General features: G+C 37.3%; 1 non-coding gene across 1 annotated transcript; it reads left to right on the top strand.

Moving 5' to 3' along the window:
* Positions 1-8869: 8869 nt before the first annotated feature.
* On the top strand, positions 8870-8976 carry LOC114628205. Its single transcript, XR_003712458.1, has one exon. It is a non-coding gene; the product is annotated as a U6 spliceosomal RNA (small nuclear RNA).
* The last annotated feature ends 6147 nt before the right edge of the window (positions 8977-15123 follow it).

The following is a 15123-nucleotide window of genomic DNA, read 5'->3' on the forward strand; positions in this document are numbered from 1 at the left end:
CTCTCTCTCTCTCTCTCTCTCTCTCTCTCTCTCTCTCTCTCTCTCTCCCTCTCTCTCTCTCTCATATACACACACATACATAGAAAGAGAGGGGGGCAGGAAGGGAGAGAAAAGATTTTTGGTTCATAGGAATAAAATAGATTTTATAGTTAAAGCAGGCCTCAAATCTCAACTATATTGCTGATTAATATATAATTTGGGGGAAGTTATATAACTTCCTTGAGTCCCTGTTGTCTTAACAAAATCGAGGTTCCTGTACCTGTGTTGTAGAGTTGCCTTTGGAAAGAATTTAAGTCCCTGGCTTCTAGCTTTTACTTAACAGGTGATAGCAACTATTTGAAACATCTTTGTTTCTCCACAACACCTTACTCAGAAATCTTTACAGAACTATGTAATCATCAAATGGTTACTGAACTGATAAATTAGCATTTATTCTATATTTTCTTCTTCAGACTGTTTAGACTGAACTCCTTCTGTAGTCCTGTGTTGATCATCCAGGTGAAACAAACTGATGCACAATTTGTAGGCTGTCATACTTTTAGAATCCATCCATGATCTGGAAAAGACTCATGAATTCAAAGTAAGTGAAAGATCATTGTTTTCATTATGTCATGGATAAATATTCTAGCAGACAATTTTAGCAGGAAACAGTGTGGATTTCCTCCTTGTTCTTCACATTGTTGTATGTGTGTTATCATTTGCCAAATACCTTACACAGGCAAGTGTTTTGCTTTCCATATTAGATTTGCTTAAGGAAACAAAGCAAATTACCAAGTTAATCAGTGAAGTTTTCCATTAAGCAGATCACCTGATTACTCTGTCAAGAAAACCTTTGATGAGTCAGGAAGAGCTGCCCTGGTAACTCAGAAATATCCTGGGGTTAACGTTGTCTCAAGTACAGGCAGGAAAACTTTCATAATTCGTATCACGTAAGTGTCTTAGTGTATATTGTATCAACCCCCACCCTGCCCCACCCTGGCTTTATACAAGGAATTATGATAGAGGCTCTGGGGCATAGAAGATGTGTATAAGAAATACTCTGCCTTTTCAAATGTTTGTCAAATCACCAGAGTGAGGGACAAAAACAACTGTAACATAATACAAAATGAAAAGTACTGTAGGAAAGATGAAGCATGCTCTGGGATGGTGTAGTAGTTAGTTACCCCTGGAGATGCCAGAAAAACTGCAGATGGAACTGGAATGGAGCTTCGATGACCACTGTAGCCCAAACTTTCCTCAGCTCTCCTGACTATGAGGAGTAACAGCTCTGTTCCAAATTGGGTATCTGACTTAGGTGAAGTATTCTTACTGTTGTGAATTTGTCAACAAAGCTGATCTTCTGCTCCGATATAACAACTTCAGCAAACACCTCCCTTCTCTTAGGTCTAATCTTTACCCCCTTCTACAGGCTGGCACTCTTCACTACTCTCTCCTTAAGTACACCAGGATACTTGCTTCTTAATTAAAGTCAGCTTCCATTATCTTAAACTTGCATTTGCTTCTCTTCTTCCTTCCTTCCTTCCTTTCTTCCTTCCTTCCTTCCTTCCTTCCTTCCTTCCTTCCTTCTTTCCTTACTCTCTCCCTTCTTCCTTACCTTTTTCCTTCTTTCCACCTACTCTCTATTTTGTCTTTTGAGACATAGTCACATATGACCCAGAGTGGCCTGAAACCTCTTATATAGCTGAGGATGAGCTCGACCTAGTGATCTTCCTGCCTCTACCACCCAAGTGCTAGGATTACAGATGTGCACAACTCCAAATGACTCAAACATGGGTTTTCTGAAACTACTCCATGATTATGTTGGCTTTCTATTCCCAGCAACTTAGAACAATACCACTTTTATTACCAAAATAAATTTCAAAACAAAAGCACAAATGCATGCTGCTTTCAAATATAAATGTTTATGAAACACATAAAACCAAGATCTTTCAAAAGCTGCATCTTAAAGAATCCTTTGGAAGATCTTTCTGAGCAATATGTGAGTTAAAGCTTCTGAAAATAAAAGTGTAATGAAGCTGTGACAGACCCCCCTTCTTTCCTGGTAAACCTTTCTCTAGTTGCTATAGCCATACACGATTGGGGTCATCTGTCTCAATTTTTTCTCTGCTGATTTGTTGTGGATAAATGCTTCTAAAACCTCTGAAAAGCAAATGCTAGTGGGAGGCAGTTTCCATGGTGACTTCGGAGTTTGTATTGTTGTTTTTAGACATCATAAATATGGGGGTTGCTTTTTCTTGTTGCTATGCACATCTTACATATGATTTTTTAGAAAATATCGAAGGGAAGAAGGTGAGGAGGGTGTAGCCACTCTAATATTAGGTCTGGGTATCCTGCGGTCTTCATCATTAATCATTATCTCTCAGGCTGATGTCCTTAACTGCATCATTTGGTGCTGAATCTGATTCTAAGTAGTCACAAAGCCCAAATATCCAGACAAGCATATCAAGAAAGATCTGTAGGCTGCATATACAGATGAGATTGGGGATAGGCTTATCATCACAAGTGAATGAAAGCTGACAATGCAGCTTAATAAAGTAAAAAAGACATTACTTATTTTCTTCCCAACTCATTGCTTCTGTAACTTAAAATATGTTTTGTTGTTGCTGTTTATTAATTTAATTAACTGGTTTTGCTTGCTTGTTTGTTATGCTTTGTTTTGTTTTTGATTTTTGAGATACTATCTCACTCTATAAACCAGGCTTATTTAAACTATGTAATGCTTAGTATAATAAGTAGTAAAAGCCATTGCTTCCTTCAAAGTCAAAATTGAATGTTTGCCTTTACTATAGTAAAGGGTATAAAAAATCAATGTTAAGTGAATAAGAGACTCCATGCTATGCAATGTCTGCATGCCTTTTTTTTATATTATCATAGGGTATTCCAGGTAAAGGGACCCATGAGAATTAAACATCACCTCACACCTTTTATAGTAAATAGCTTAACCTTGCACAGAGGGCTGACCCTTGCCCTAACTTCTACAAAATACCTGAAATATCTTTCCTGATAACAAAGTGTTTGTTTGACCCAGCAGTACCACTCTTGAGTATTTACCTAAAGGGCTGGAAGTCATCACAGAAATCCTTGCACATCTATGTTCACTGCAGCAGTACTCACAAGAGCTGCATTATGGAACCAACTTGGGTATTATGGAACAACAGAGATGGATAAAGATTTTGTTTCAGCCATGAAGAAGAACAAAGCTGTTTTGCTTACAGGAAAATGTGAATTAATTGAATTAACCCAGTTTCAAAAGGACAAGTGTGTGTGCGTGTACGTGTGCGTGTGTGTGTGCGTGTGTGTGTGTGTGTGTGTGTGTGTGTATGTGTTGAAAGTTGAAGCAAAATTGTCTAGGAAAAGAAAGGGAGTCATGGGGAGATAGGTGGGATATACTCAATGCACAATATATTCTTATGTAAAAATGTCTTTGTGTCTTAGCTTAGTGAATAAAGTGCTTGCTATATGAGCAACAGGACCGGACTTTGATCCCTAGAGTCCATATTTTTAAAAGCTGGTTATGTTGTAATCCCAGAGCTGAGGAGGACTGCATAGGCGGATTCCTGGAATTTACTGACCAGCCAGCCTTGCATACTTGGAGATTCGGACTTATGAGAAACCCAGTATGGAGCTTGTAACAACCCTTGGGGCTTAGATGGCCCTTCGAAATTATCACTTATTGATGGGCTGGGCCTTTCTACGAGGCTTCTCTTTTATCTCCACTCTCATTCAATGATTAGGTGGCATTATAGCCAGGGAGTGTGATCTTTGCGGAGGAAGCAATAGTCAGAGAAGGAAAAGGCCTGGGGAGGGACGCAGCTGTGAAGCAGCAGCAGTCAGCATTCCTGACAGTTTGGGAAATGAGTATCTTGGGCATAAAGAGGGGATTTGGATGCGGTATCTGACTATTTGTTGTACCTTCCTTTTTAATTTTCTGATGTGGGCACCTGAGCCAACTCAACTGGCTTTTGTTTTTGTTTGATGACGGCTATGAACTATGTTATATATGAATGTCTTCCTTGGAAGACCACGCTTAAAATTATATGCCACTAAAAAATGAAGTAGTCGTACAAAGTCTCTTTCAATTTACCTCTCCACCCTTATCTGAAATGGGAAAGAGATAATGGACATCTATGTGAGTAATGACAGAGAAATGGAAAATGAAGGTGATAAACCACGTTCCTGTTGGAGCATAGTTGCAAATGAATGTAAGAGGCTCCTGAAACTGTCCTGTGTGGTTATGGAGAGAGTAGTCTAGGATTTGGAGAAGTTCAAGGGTAGAAGACACTGGCTGTTGAGGCCCTATCGCCATCCCTGCCTTTAGTACTGTTTCTGCTTCTCAGTTCCCTGGACCTTTATGCCTGAGGGTGCCTTCCGTGACTCATCAAAGTTTGACAAGTCTGGGAGTCCTATAGCCATCAGATCTCAGCAGTACCGCACAATCTTGTCTCTCAGGAGCATCAGGATACATAGCTCAGATTCTTTAACTTTCACAGTACTGTTTTTATTCTGTTTTTATTTTGTCTTATTTTTGGTTTTTCAAAGCAGGACTTCTTTATGTAGCTGTGACTGTCCCGAAACTCACTCTTCTACACAGTAGAAGACGCTGGCCTAGAACTCAGAGATCAACCTGCCTCAAAAGGAAGTGCCACCACACCTGGCCACAGTGGGCTCTTTGAAATGTGAGGTTTTTTTTAAATTTGTGGTACCTTATTTGTTTATTTATCAACTGATTTTGAAACCAGGTCTCACCCTGTAGCCCAGACTGGACTTAATTTCATAGCAAATTTAATTGCCTTAGTCTCCTGAATGCCAGGATTGCAGGCTTGAGCGGCCATACCTATATTGAACCTATATATTGGGTGTTCAAAGATAGCTAATGGGATTTGCTCTGTGCTGTAAGTATAAAATACATACCAGGTTTCAAAGGTTTAATATGAAAGAAAGAATGTAAAACATCTCATTGTTATTTTTCATACCGACCGTATGTTGCAAGGACATTTTGAATATGTAATGATAATGAAACATAATACAGCCATCAATTACACTTGTTACTTTGTGTTCTTTGCATGTCTAGAAAAATTTAACTACAAAATATGAAATTTCTTCAGTTATCTCTTTACAAAATTAAACATAAAATAAAGAACTTTATTTTGTTTCTGTTTCATTTATTCTGTTTCTGTTTTTTTTATCCAAATTACTTCCTGTAGAATCTTTTGTTGTATAGATCCAAAATGATGCAGTGGATAGAGGTGCTGGCACATGGGCTTAGCAACCTGTTTGATCCTCAGATCCCATAAGGTGGTGGAAGACAGGGGCCTTCTGAGAGAGTTGTCCTCTGGTGTCCATATGTATGCTGTTCTCTCTCTCTTTGTCTCTCTGTCTCTCTCTGTCTCTGTCTCTGCCTCTCTCTCTCTCTCTCTCTCTCTCTCTCTCTCTCTCTCTGTCACACACACACACACACACACACACACACACACACACACACACCTCCCACCCCAACAAATAAAATTAATTTAAAATCTTGAAAATATGTAGCTCTATGTCTTCTGGATTTGATATTTTTGGTTGGCTTTAATTCTTGTCTTTATTTCTATAAATAATGCTCCTCCCACCCCTATGACTTTCCTTAGGAGTCTATTGTTAGATTTCTATAGCTTGACTGTGATAAACTTAGATTTCCTTTTGTTTTTTCTTATTTTGTTTGAGGTTCTCTGGGTTTCATGAACATGAACTTTAGTATCAGTCCTTAATTTGAGAAATGCTTAGCCAAAATTCCTCTTCTCTCTTATGTCCTTTGGAATTGATACCAATCCTACATATGATAAAATATATGACACTATAGTTTTTATATTTTGCTTTTCTCACATTTTCCCTCTTTGTGTTGCAGTATGAGTAATTTTCACTGATCTATTTTCAGGTTCACTAATTCTCTCCATAGCTATATCAGTTGTACCAATGAGCCCAGAAAACTCATTCTCATTTAAGATCACAATGTCTACTTTTCCAAAAGAATTTTTAATATTTACTTTTATGTATATATGTTGTGTTTGCTGTATATGCATTGCATGCATGCAGGTGTCCATGTAAGCCAACAGGCAATGTCAGGTACCCTAGAACTGGAGTTAACAAGATACACATGTTGAGAAATGAATACAGGTCCTCTTCAAGAAGAGCCCTTAATTGCTGAGCCATTTCTCCAGTCCCTGCAGAAATATTCTTTATGTCTGTTTTTCATGTCTGATATTTCAATATTGTTGTTATTTCTTACAGTTTTGAGAAGTTCTTTAGTTTGTTACTTAGGTGTGCAGTGGCTTTATATTCAGATTTAAGGTTGTTTTCTTATTTTTATTACTTACTAGAGAATTTCAAACAATGCATTTTGACCACAATCATACTTCCATTAACTCTTCCCAAATCCACCACACTTTTCCTATAAACTGGACTTTGTATCTTTTTTCCCCCTTAACCCTAATCAAATACTGTTTGTGCTTCCCATATACCCTTTTGATTTGTGGCCCTCCAGTGGAGCCCAGTCAACCCACCATGGGCCACAACCTTAAATTAAATTGAATCTCCTTTGCTCAGCGGCTATCAACTGTAAATAGCTTTTAGCAGTAAGTGGGACTTTGTGCCCCCTCCCCTCTTCATGTTGGGTGTTTGTCTGGCTTTAGTCTACACAAGCCTTGCACATGCTGTCTCAACTGCTGTGACTTTATATGTACAGCTGCCCTGATGTGTCCACTGTTTCCTGGTAGTCATCCACCACCTCTGGCTCTTAAAATCTTTTGTCTCCTCTTCAGAAATGATCCCTGAGCCTTGGGAGGAGGGGTTGTAATACAGATGTTTCATTTAAAGCACATTTCTAAGTTCATTACTTTTTGCACCTTGACCAGTTGTGGGTCTCTGTGTTAATCTTCATGTGCTGAGGGATGAGAGATAACACTAATCTGTGGGTATAATGATAAATCATTAAGACTCAGTTTAATACTGTATCCCTTTAGCAGAGTAATAATAATAGGGTCTTCCCTAAGGCCGCTTACCTAATATTCACAAGTTTTTGGCTCTAATATTGGTGCCAGGTATGGGATTCAACTTGCAGAGTAGAGTTTAAATCTTGTCATAAAGTGCTAAGTTACTCCCATGACATTTGTGTCACGATTGCACAATCATGACAATTAGGCCGATCATTATTGTAGCTCGAAGGGTTAACAGCTGTGTAAGATTGGTAATTACTTTGTTCCTCGAGTAACACAGGTAAAACTTTTTGGCACTATGGAAGCTAGACAGTAAGAAAGGTGAAGCTTCCATCATTTCTTTGGGTTTCAGAGATATGGCCTTCTATACTCTCTCGCCCCTTCCCCGGCTTCAGTTAAGGACTCAGTATTTAAGTCCTTTACAACACTTAATTCCTCGTCTTTGTGGATATTATATCCAGATTTGAAATTTTTAACTGAAAATAACAGCTTAGCTTTTACACACACACACACACGCACGCACGCACGTATGTATGTGTAATCCTAGTACTGGGGAAGCCAAAGCAAGGGAGCTGACGAGCATAAGCTATGTAGTGAGAAAGTGGCAGGATTGTTTTAACTTTAAGAGTAAGTTGAAGCCAGGTTTACTGTTGTTCACTGTAATTCCAGTGCTTGGGTTGCTGAGGCAAGAGGACTGTGAATTCAAGGATACATCATGAGATACCATCTCCAAAATAAAGCCACTCACTGCTTCCTAAATAATGAAAACAAGAAGACAGAAAATATTGTAAATAAAATGGAATTTAGTAACCTAATCTATCAACATTACAGTTTAGCCACACAGTATTTCATATAATATTGGTGATTTCTCATGGTAATCATATCACTGACTGTGAGCTATGGCTAACTACAGCATTATAAGCAAAAATCAGACCACATATCACTAGACTGGGGAAAAGTTTGATTAAAAGTTAAAACTTAAGCTATGATTTCTCCTGAATATATAGCACACAACCATAAAATTGAAAAATCTCAAATCAAACTCTTGTAACTCAAAGACCCTCTCTCTATGAACTTGTAGATTTATTCTTTAATTTTATAGATATCATTCTCTTTTTATCCTTCTAAAATTTTCTTTTGGTGCTGAACACTATATTATGAGATTTATTCATAAGAATCCATGTAGCTATATTTCTTTAATGCCACACAACATTACACTTGATGATTAAACAAAAAGTTTCTATATTTCTTTGGTTTCCAATTTCTCAATGCTGGAAAAATGCTGGAAAAACTGACACTGATGGTTCTTTGTGCATATGTTTTAGATTGTCTCTAGTGTATATGCCTATATTTGGAATTGATGGATTGATGTATTGATGATTATTTTCCACTTCATCAGATCCTTCCAGATTGAACTGAGCAGTTATATTAGTTTAAATTCATTACCAGAGGATGAGAAACCTCTTGTACCATAGCCTCAAAAAAATCAGTATTCTCAGATCTAACGTTATTAAAACATGTTTAGTCTCAAGAAAGTGATCCTTTTATGATTATGCTCTGGGGATTTAATTAAGTACTCATGGTTTCAAGACAAGTATTTTATAGACTGAATCATCTTCCCAGTCCTAACAGCAACTTAATAAATCAGCTGAATTGGTCTATTCATCATAGCTTTAACTAATAATGAATAACAGTAATCAATATGATTTTATTTAAAAAGCTTTATATCTGGTAAGACATGCAACTTAGTTTTTCCTTCACATTTCTCTTTGTTATTCTTGGCCTTTATCTCTTTTATATAAATTTTAGAATCAGCTCTTCTACTTCTATGTTTAAAATTGTTTTGGGGTTAGGGGTAGAATTATTTTGAATATATAACATTTTAAAACACCGTGCCTGTGCTTGATTTAGAGGTACATATACTGAAATTAGAATACTATTGAGAAGATTAGCATGGCCTCTGAACAAAGATCACATGCCAATTCCTGACATGGTCAAGATGGTTTTTGCCACTTTATTCACAAAAATTAGGAAATGGAAATAATCTAAATGTCCTCAACATATGAATAGATAATGAAAATGTGATACATGTACACCATGGAATACTATTCAGCTATAGAAAAAAAAGGAATAATGAAATTTGCAAATAAGTGTAGCTCTCATCCCACTCCAAAGAAATTTCTTTTTTCAGAAAATGGAGACCATTACAGAAAACCACCAAAGGTCATGATACAGAGATCAACTAATTATAGGGAGACCAGCCTCAATAGATATATTTACAATACAACTGTGTACTGAAGGTTTCGGGACCACTGAGAAATAAGGGTGGAAATATTGTAGGAGTTGGAACAGGAAGACTGCTGTGATATTGTATCTCTTAGAAATGACAGGGAAGCTACACTCATGATAGTTTATCAATATGGCTACCTAAACAAGACCTGAACAATGACAGTACCAATAGACATGTTAATCCAGAAGTGGGAAATCACACCTATGTACTGCTCCTTGACAAAGAACTATACAGACCTAGCAACTATTGAGAAAAGGCAAATTAGCCTATCCCAAGGATAAGCGTCATACTTGGTTATCTGATACAAAGTTGTCAGCTCTGAGATGACAAGATACACACAAGTATTTATGTGTTTATATATTTTCTTAGTCACTATTTTATTGCTGTCTTGTTACACCATGACCAAGGCAACTCTTATGAAAGAGTTGCATTTAATTGGGGCTTATTTCTAGTTTCAGAGGTTTGATCCATTGTCATCATGGCAGAGAACATGGTGGCAGGCAGACTTGGTGCTAGAGAAATATCTGAGAGCTACATCCTAATCTACAATCAGAGAGAGAGAGAGAGAGAGAGAGAGAGAGAGAGAGAGAGAGAGAGAGAACAACAAGGTCACACCTCCTAATACTTCTTAAAGAGTGTCACATTGGTGACTAATCATTCAAATACATGGAACCCATTCTTATTTAAACTGCTATATATATGTAATAATAGTAAAGAAAAAGGAGGTCATCAATTTGATAGGGAGTGAGGCATATTGGAAGAGGTAGAAGAAAGAAAGGGAAGAGGAAGTGATATAATTAGATTTTAATTAAAAACTGTAAAGGTGTGAATGTAAAAATTTCCCTTAATACCCAGATGATAGTAGTACATGCCTTTAATCCCAGAGCTTGGGAGGCAGAGGCAGGCAGATCTCTGAATTTGAGGCCAACCTGGTCTACATAGTGAGTTCCAAAACAGCTGGGCTGTACAGAGAAAAATCTGTCCTGATAAAAAGTCACTTAATATTTAATTCATATAAAAATAAATAAGCCAACCTAAAATATAAATAAACTATTGACCCTTACAATTAATTCAAGAGGAACATTGCATAAGCTTGGACTGTGAGGAAGGAGATATCAGGATTGTAGGACAGACCCCAGGTAGAGCTAGGCCCCCACCCCAGACTCTGCTCCTACACATGCCAGCTGACAGAGTCTTGAGTAAGTAGAGCCTGGACAAAGATGACAGAAAAGCATCCCAAGGGCTACTGATGCATAGGCTGTAAAGTAGAAAACTTGGAACAGTCCCAAAATAAACAGACTACATGGCTGACACAGTGAGCCTCTGTGAATGGCATAGGTGGTCACAGAGGTGGGTTGTATTTCTTTTCTTTTTTTTTCATCTGAAATGAATGGATATATAACGGCCTTTTCACAGTTTGGAAGTTTAGCTAGGTGAGATATTGCCCTGTGGGCACTCTTCCCTTTACTCCAAATCTAAAGAAGTGGGCTCTCCTCAAGGGCAATAAACTCCTTATCTTCTTCAATGGAAACCTTGGCTCCAACATTAAGTTTCCTGGTCTTTTATTCTCTTCAAACTGTACCTTTTGTTTCTTTCTGCCCCACTTGCTCTTTTGTACTGTACACCTGAATAAGTTTCTAATGATAACCATACCACCAATGTAACATTATGCTGCCTTGAATTGCATCCACTGGGTGGTTTGTGGAGGGGTAACTGGGAAAGGGGTAGGGGGTATCATTTGAAATGTAAACGAATAAAATGATTAATAAAAAATTACATCCACCAAAGAAATTAGTGCATGTTTAATTTAACCTTGGGAAAGTTCTTAGGACAAGGACAGAAGCCAGCTATATTTCTTTTCAAAATATCACAATAATTACTAAGTGCTAATAATGTTCATCTCTGAAAGCTCTTGATCTGTGCCTTCACAGTGACCTTGCTCTCAGCACTACTATCTTCCAACTGTCTACTAGAATGGACCCTTAGGCTTATTCCTTAGTAGTATTCATCTACTTTTCCAAAATCCTCCACATTCTTCAAGAAAAAAAAAAGAAACATAAAACAGCAACAATAAAAACAACATGGTCAGTTTTTTCGTTTTCGGTTTGTTTGTTTGTTTGTTTTTTTCAGTAGCAGTGCCTACTCACTCTCTGGTACCAACTTCTGTATTCAAGTTACTTTTGTGGTGCTGTGCTAAACATATGACTGAGTCAGCTTAAGGAAGAAAAAGCATATACTGGCTTATAGTTCCAAAGTGACAAGAGTCATGGCAGTAAGTGACTGGTGTGGTGGCAGGCACAAGCTAAGAGCTTCCATCTTGAACCACATGCAAGAAGCAGAAAGAGCCAACTGTAGTGGAATGAATATTTTAACCTCAAAGCCTTTTCCCATCAATGTACCTCTTGCAGCAAGGCCATACATCCTAATCCTCCCCAAAACTGTGCTACTAACTAAGGACCAAGTATTCAAATACTGAATCTTATGGGGGACAGTTCTCATTTAAACCACCACAGCAATAATAACTTTTCTGAACTTTTCTTGTGAAGAGTCCCTTGATTTTTCTATGCAATATTCTTTATTATCTAAAAATAAGGAAATACTGATTCTCTTGTTGATTCTTATAGAATTCTTTAAAATATTTATTAAAGTTTTTATTCATGTGTATCTATATGTGTAATCATACATGTATGCATGTATATGTGCATGTAGATGTTCACGAAGGCCATACATAATAGGGCATTGGATACTGTGGACCTGGAGTTAGACATAATTGTGAGCCTCCATGTGGGTACCGGGAATTGAACTCAAGTCCTGCAAGAGCAGTAAGCAGTCTTAAATACTGAGCCATTACTCCAGCCTCCGATTCTTATAATTCTTAGTTCTTTGGGGGGGGAGGGTATAGAAATCTTTAGGTAGGACATCCAGTATGACAATAAATAAGAGTTACTCTTCATATATACCTGACATGATTGTGAATTCTATAATTTTATTAGTAGGCACTATTACATATTATTATAATATGTGACATTCTGTAGCATATTTATATGCATTATCCAAAACAAAATATATTCCATTTTGATCCTAATTTGCTGTTTTTTGTGTACATATATATGTATGTGCCTGTGTTTATACATGTGTGCATACATGTGTACAAGCACATTTGCATATGCATGATCACATTTCTGTCCATGCATACTAAGGCCAGAGGTTAACATCAGATGTTTCACTTCATTATACTCCACTTTATTTTTTTGAGACAGTTGAACCTGGGCAACTTACCAAATTTATTAGCCTGGCTAGCCAACAAGCGCCAGGCATCCTCTTTTATCTGTCTTTCCAATGTTAAGAGTTACAGGTACATGCTGCTATGCTTGACATTTTTATGTGGATTCTGGGGATCTAACTCAGGTCCTCTTGTATGTGTGGCAAGCACTTTACCAACTGAACCATCTCCACAGGCTGGTAATTTTAGAATTACAAATTAATGTTGTCAACTGAATAGCTTTTCATCATTTTTATGAATGTATGGTTTTCTTCCTTTATTAGTTCATTAAAAATAATAATTTAGTATATTTTGAATTTTAAATATTCTTTTAAAAATTAGTTTTTATTTTATGTGTATGGGCATTTTTGCTTTTATATATCTGTGCATCATGTGTGCTGAGCCCACAGATGTCCTGTTCAGCAGGACATTAAACAGGGGTCCGTGGAGGTCACCTGAAAGAGGGGAGGGGGAAGCAGGCAAAGACGCAAGGAAGTGACGACCTGTCTATAGTCCGATCAGACTGTCATTTTTACTTTTGCACACACAGGTTATAAACACAAAAAGGTAGGATGTGGGGAAGGGGATGACACAGTGGCATAGGTGTTCAGGGGGAGTACAGATATCTTCCAGAACAGAGTGTCAGCTGGGTGAAGGTTCAGGGGACAGACCACTGGGACTGTGCCTATGATTCACTTGTCTTTCTCTAAGTTGATACTATCCACCAAGGTTACCTATCTACAAGGTCTATGACTAGCCAGGTTTGGCAGCCTTTCACCAAAACTGCCTGTTTACAATAACTCCCAGCTATCTGTTTCAGTGTTTTTCCACAGAAACCCAAGACTTGGTATTAGCAGGCATGTATGCCAGGCCTATTGCTGATTTTAGGCCTTCAGTGTATAAGCAGGGCTGCCCCTGACACACAGAGAACAGAGAGGGTGTCAGATTACATGGAAATAGAGTTACAGATATTTGTGATTTACTGTGTGGGTGCTGGAGATTGAACTCAGGTCTTCTGGGAGAGGAATCAGTGTTCTTAACTTCTGAACTCCCTAGCCCTGAATGTTAAATATTTTTAATTTCTCGGAACAATCTTGCTCAGTAGTGATGAGTTATTACTTTTTATAAATTACCGGATTTTCTCAATATTCAAGGCTGTTCTAGAATTCACTATATAGACCATAGTGGCCTCCGAATTATGGCAATTCTCCTACTTAACTCTCCTAAGTGCCAGTATTATAGATATGAACCATCATCTTTTATTTATTAATCTTTTTGTTCATTTGGCTGTTGAGTTCCTAAAAACAGAATTTTACTATGTATACCAGACTGGTTTGGAACTCACTATGTAGCTAAGACTGTCTTCAAACTCCTTACCCTCTCACCTCTCTCTCCCAAGTGCTTGGTTTATAGTTGTATATCACTGTGTGCAGCCAAATCCCCCCTTCTCATTTCCCTCCCCTTTTCTCTTTATATGTGTATTATATGAACATTTGCACATACTTTTATGTGGGACATGTGGAGGTTAGCCCATTTTGGGGGAGATAAAAATATTTTAAACATGTATGAGTGTTTTGTCTGTATATATGTATATGTATCACATATATGCAGTATCCCTGGAGATCAGAAAAAGGTATCTGATCCCCTGTGACTAGACTTACAGATGGCTGTGAGCCACTATGTGAGTGCTCGGAAGTGAACCCAGGTCCTTTGGAAGAGCAGCCCTTGCTCTTAACCACTGAGCCATGGCTCCAGCTTTTCCCCGTTATTTTGAGATTGGATCTTTTGCTGAACCTGAAGTCACTGTTTTCTAGGCTGGCTAACGATTTAGCCCCTGGGGTCCACTTGTCTCCATGCCAAGAATTGTAGACACACATTCACACCAGGCTTGTTATATAAGTTCTGGGATTTTGAACTAAAAAGTCCTCTTGATTTCAGAGCAGCTCCTCTTATCCATGGGGAAGGAAGCTTGCCCACAACCCCTGATTTGTTAATCTTTTGAAATTAGTGAAAACCTGATTATTCACAATACAGGCCACTTGGAATTTCTGTTATTCTGTATTATCATTATTATTTTTGAATAAAGTTATATGAGTTTGTAAATAACTTTGATGCTTCTCATTTCCTAAATATTTAGAATTAATTAAGAATACTTGAGGCAACATCCAAAATTTGTGTTCTTTGACTTTGACGATTGTTTGATTAAAAATTTAAAAATTTAGAGTTAATTATTCATTTTATCTTCTTTTTTATCATGAGCCAACTTGGGAAACCTAACTAATGCTTAAAGGATACAAATTTTATCAGTTCTAAAAATAAGTATTTACAGTATTTATTTTTAATTTAAAAATTCTGTGGGTAATTAGGTTTCTGTCCCCTAGTCTTGTATGTTTTACCTTCTATTTCTTTTCAATATTAACTAGTTTTACTAGAAACTGGACCATTTTCTTTTCTTAGTATTTTAAGGCTGCCTTTCATTTGGCAACACCGCTTTCTTCATTTCTGTTGTATTGATATATGATCCTAGACTGTTATCATTATCTTTATTTTTTTTTTTATTTTATTTTATTTTATTTTATTTTATTTTATTTTATTTTATT

The sequence above is a fragment of the Grammomys surdaster genome, unplaced genomic scaffold (assembly GCF_004785775.1).
Source record: "Grammomys surdaster isolate TR1022 unplaced genomic scaffold, NIH_TR_1.0 265, whole genome shotgun sequence".
In the NCBI taxonomy this organism is placed as follows: Eukaryota; Metazoa; Chordata; class Mammalia; order Rodentia; family Muridae; genus Grammomys; species Grammomys surdaster.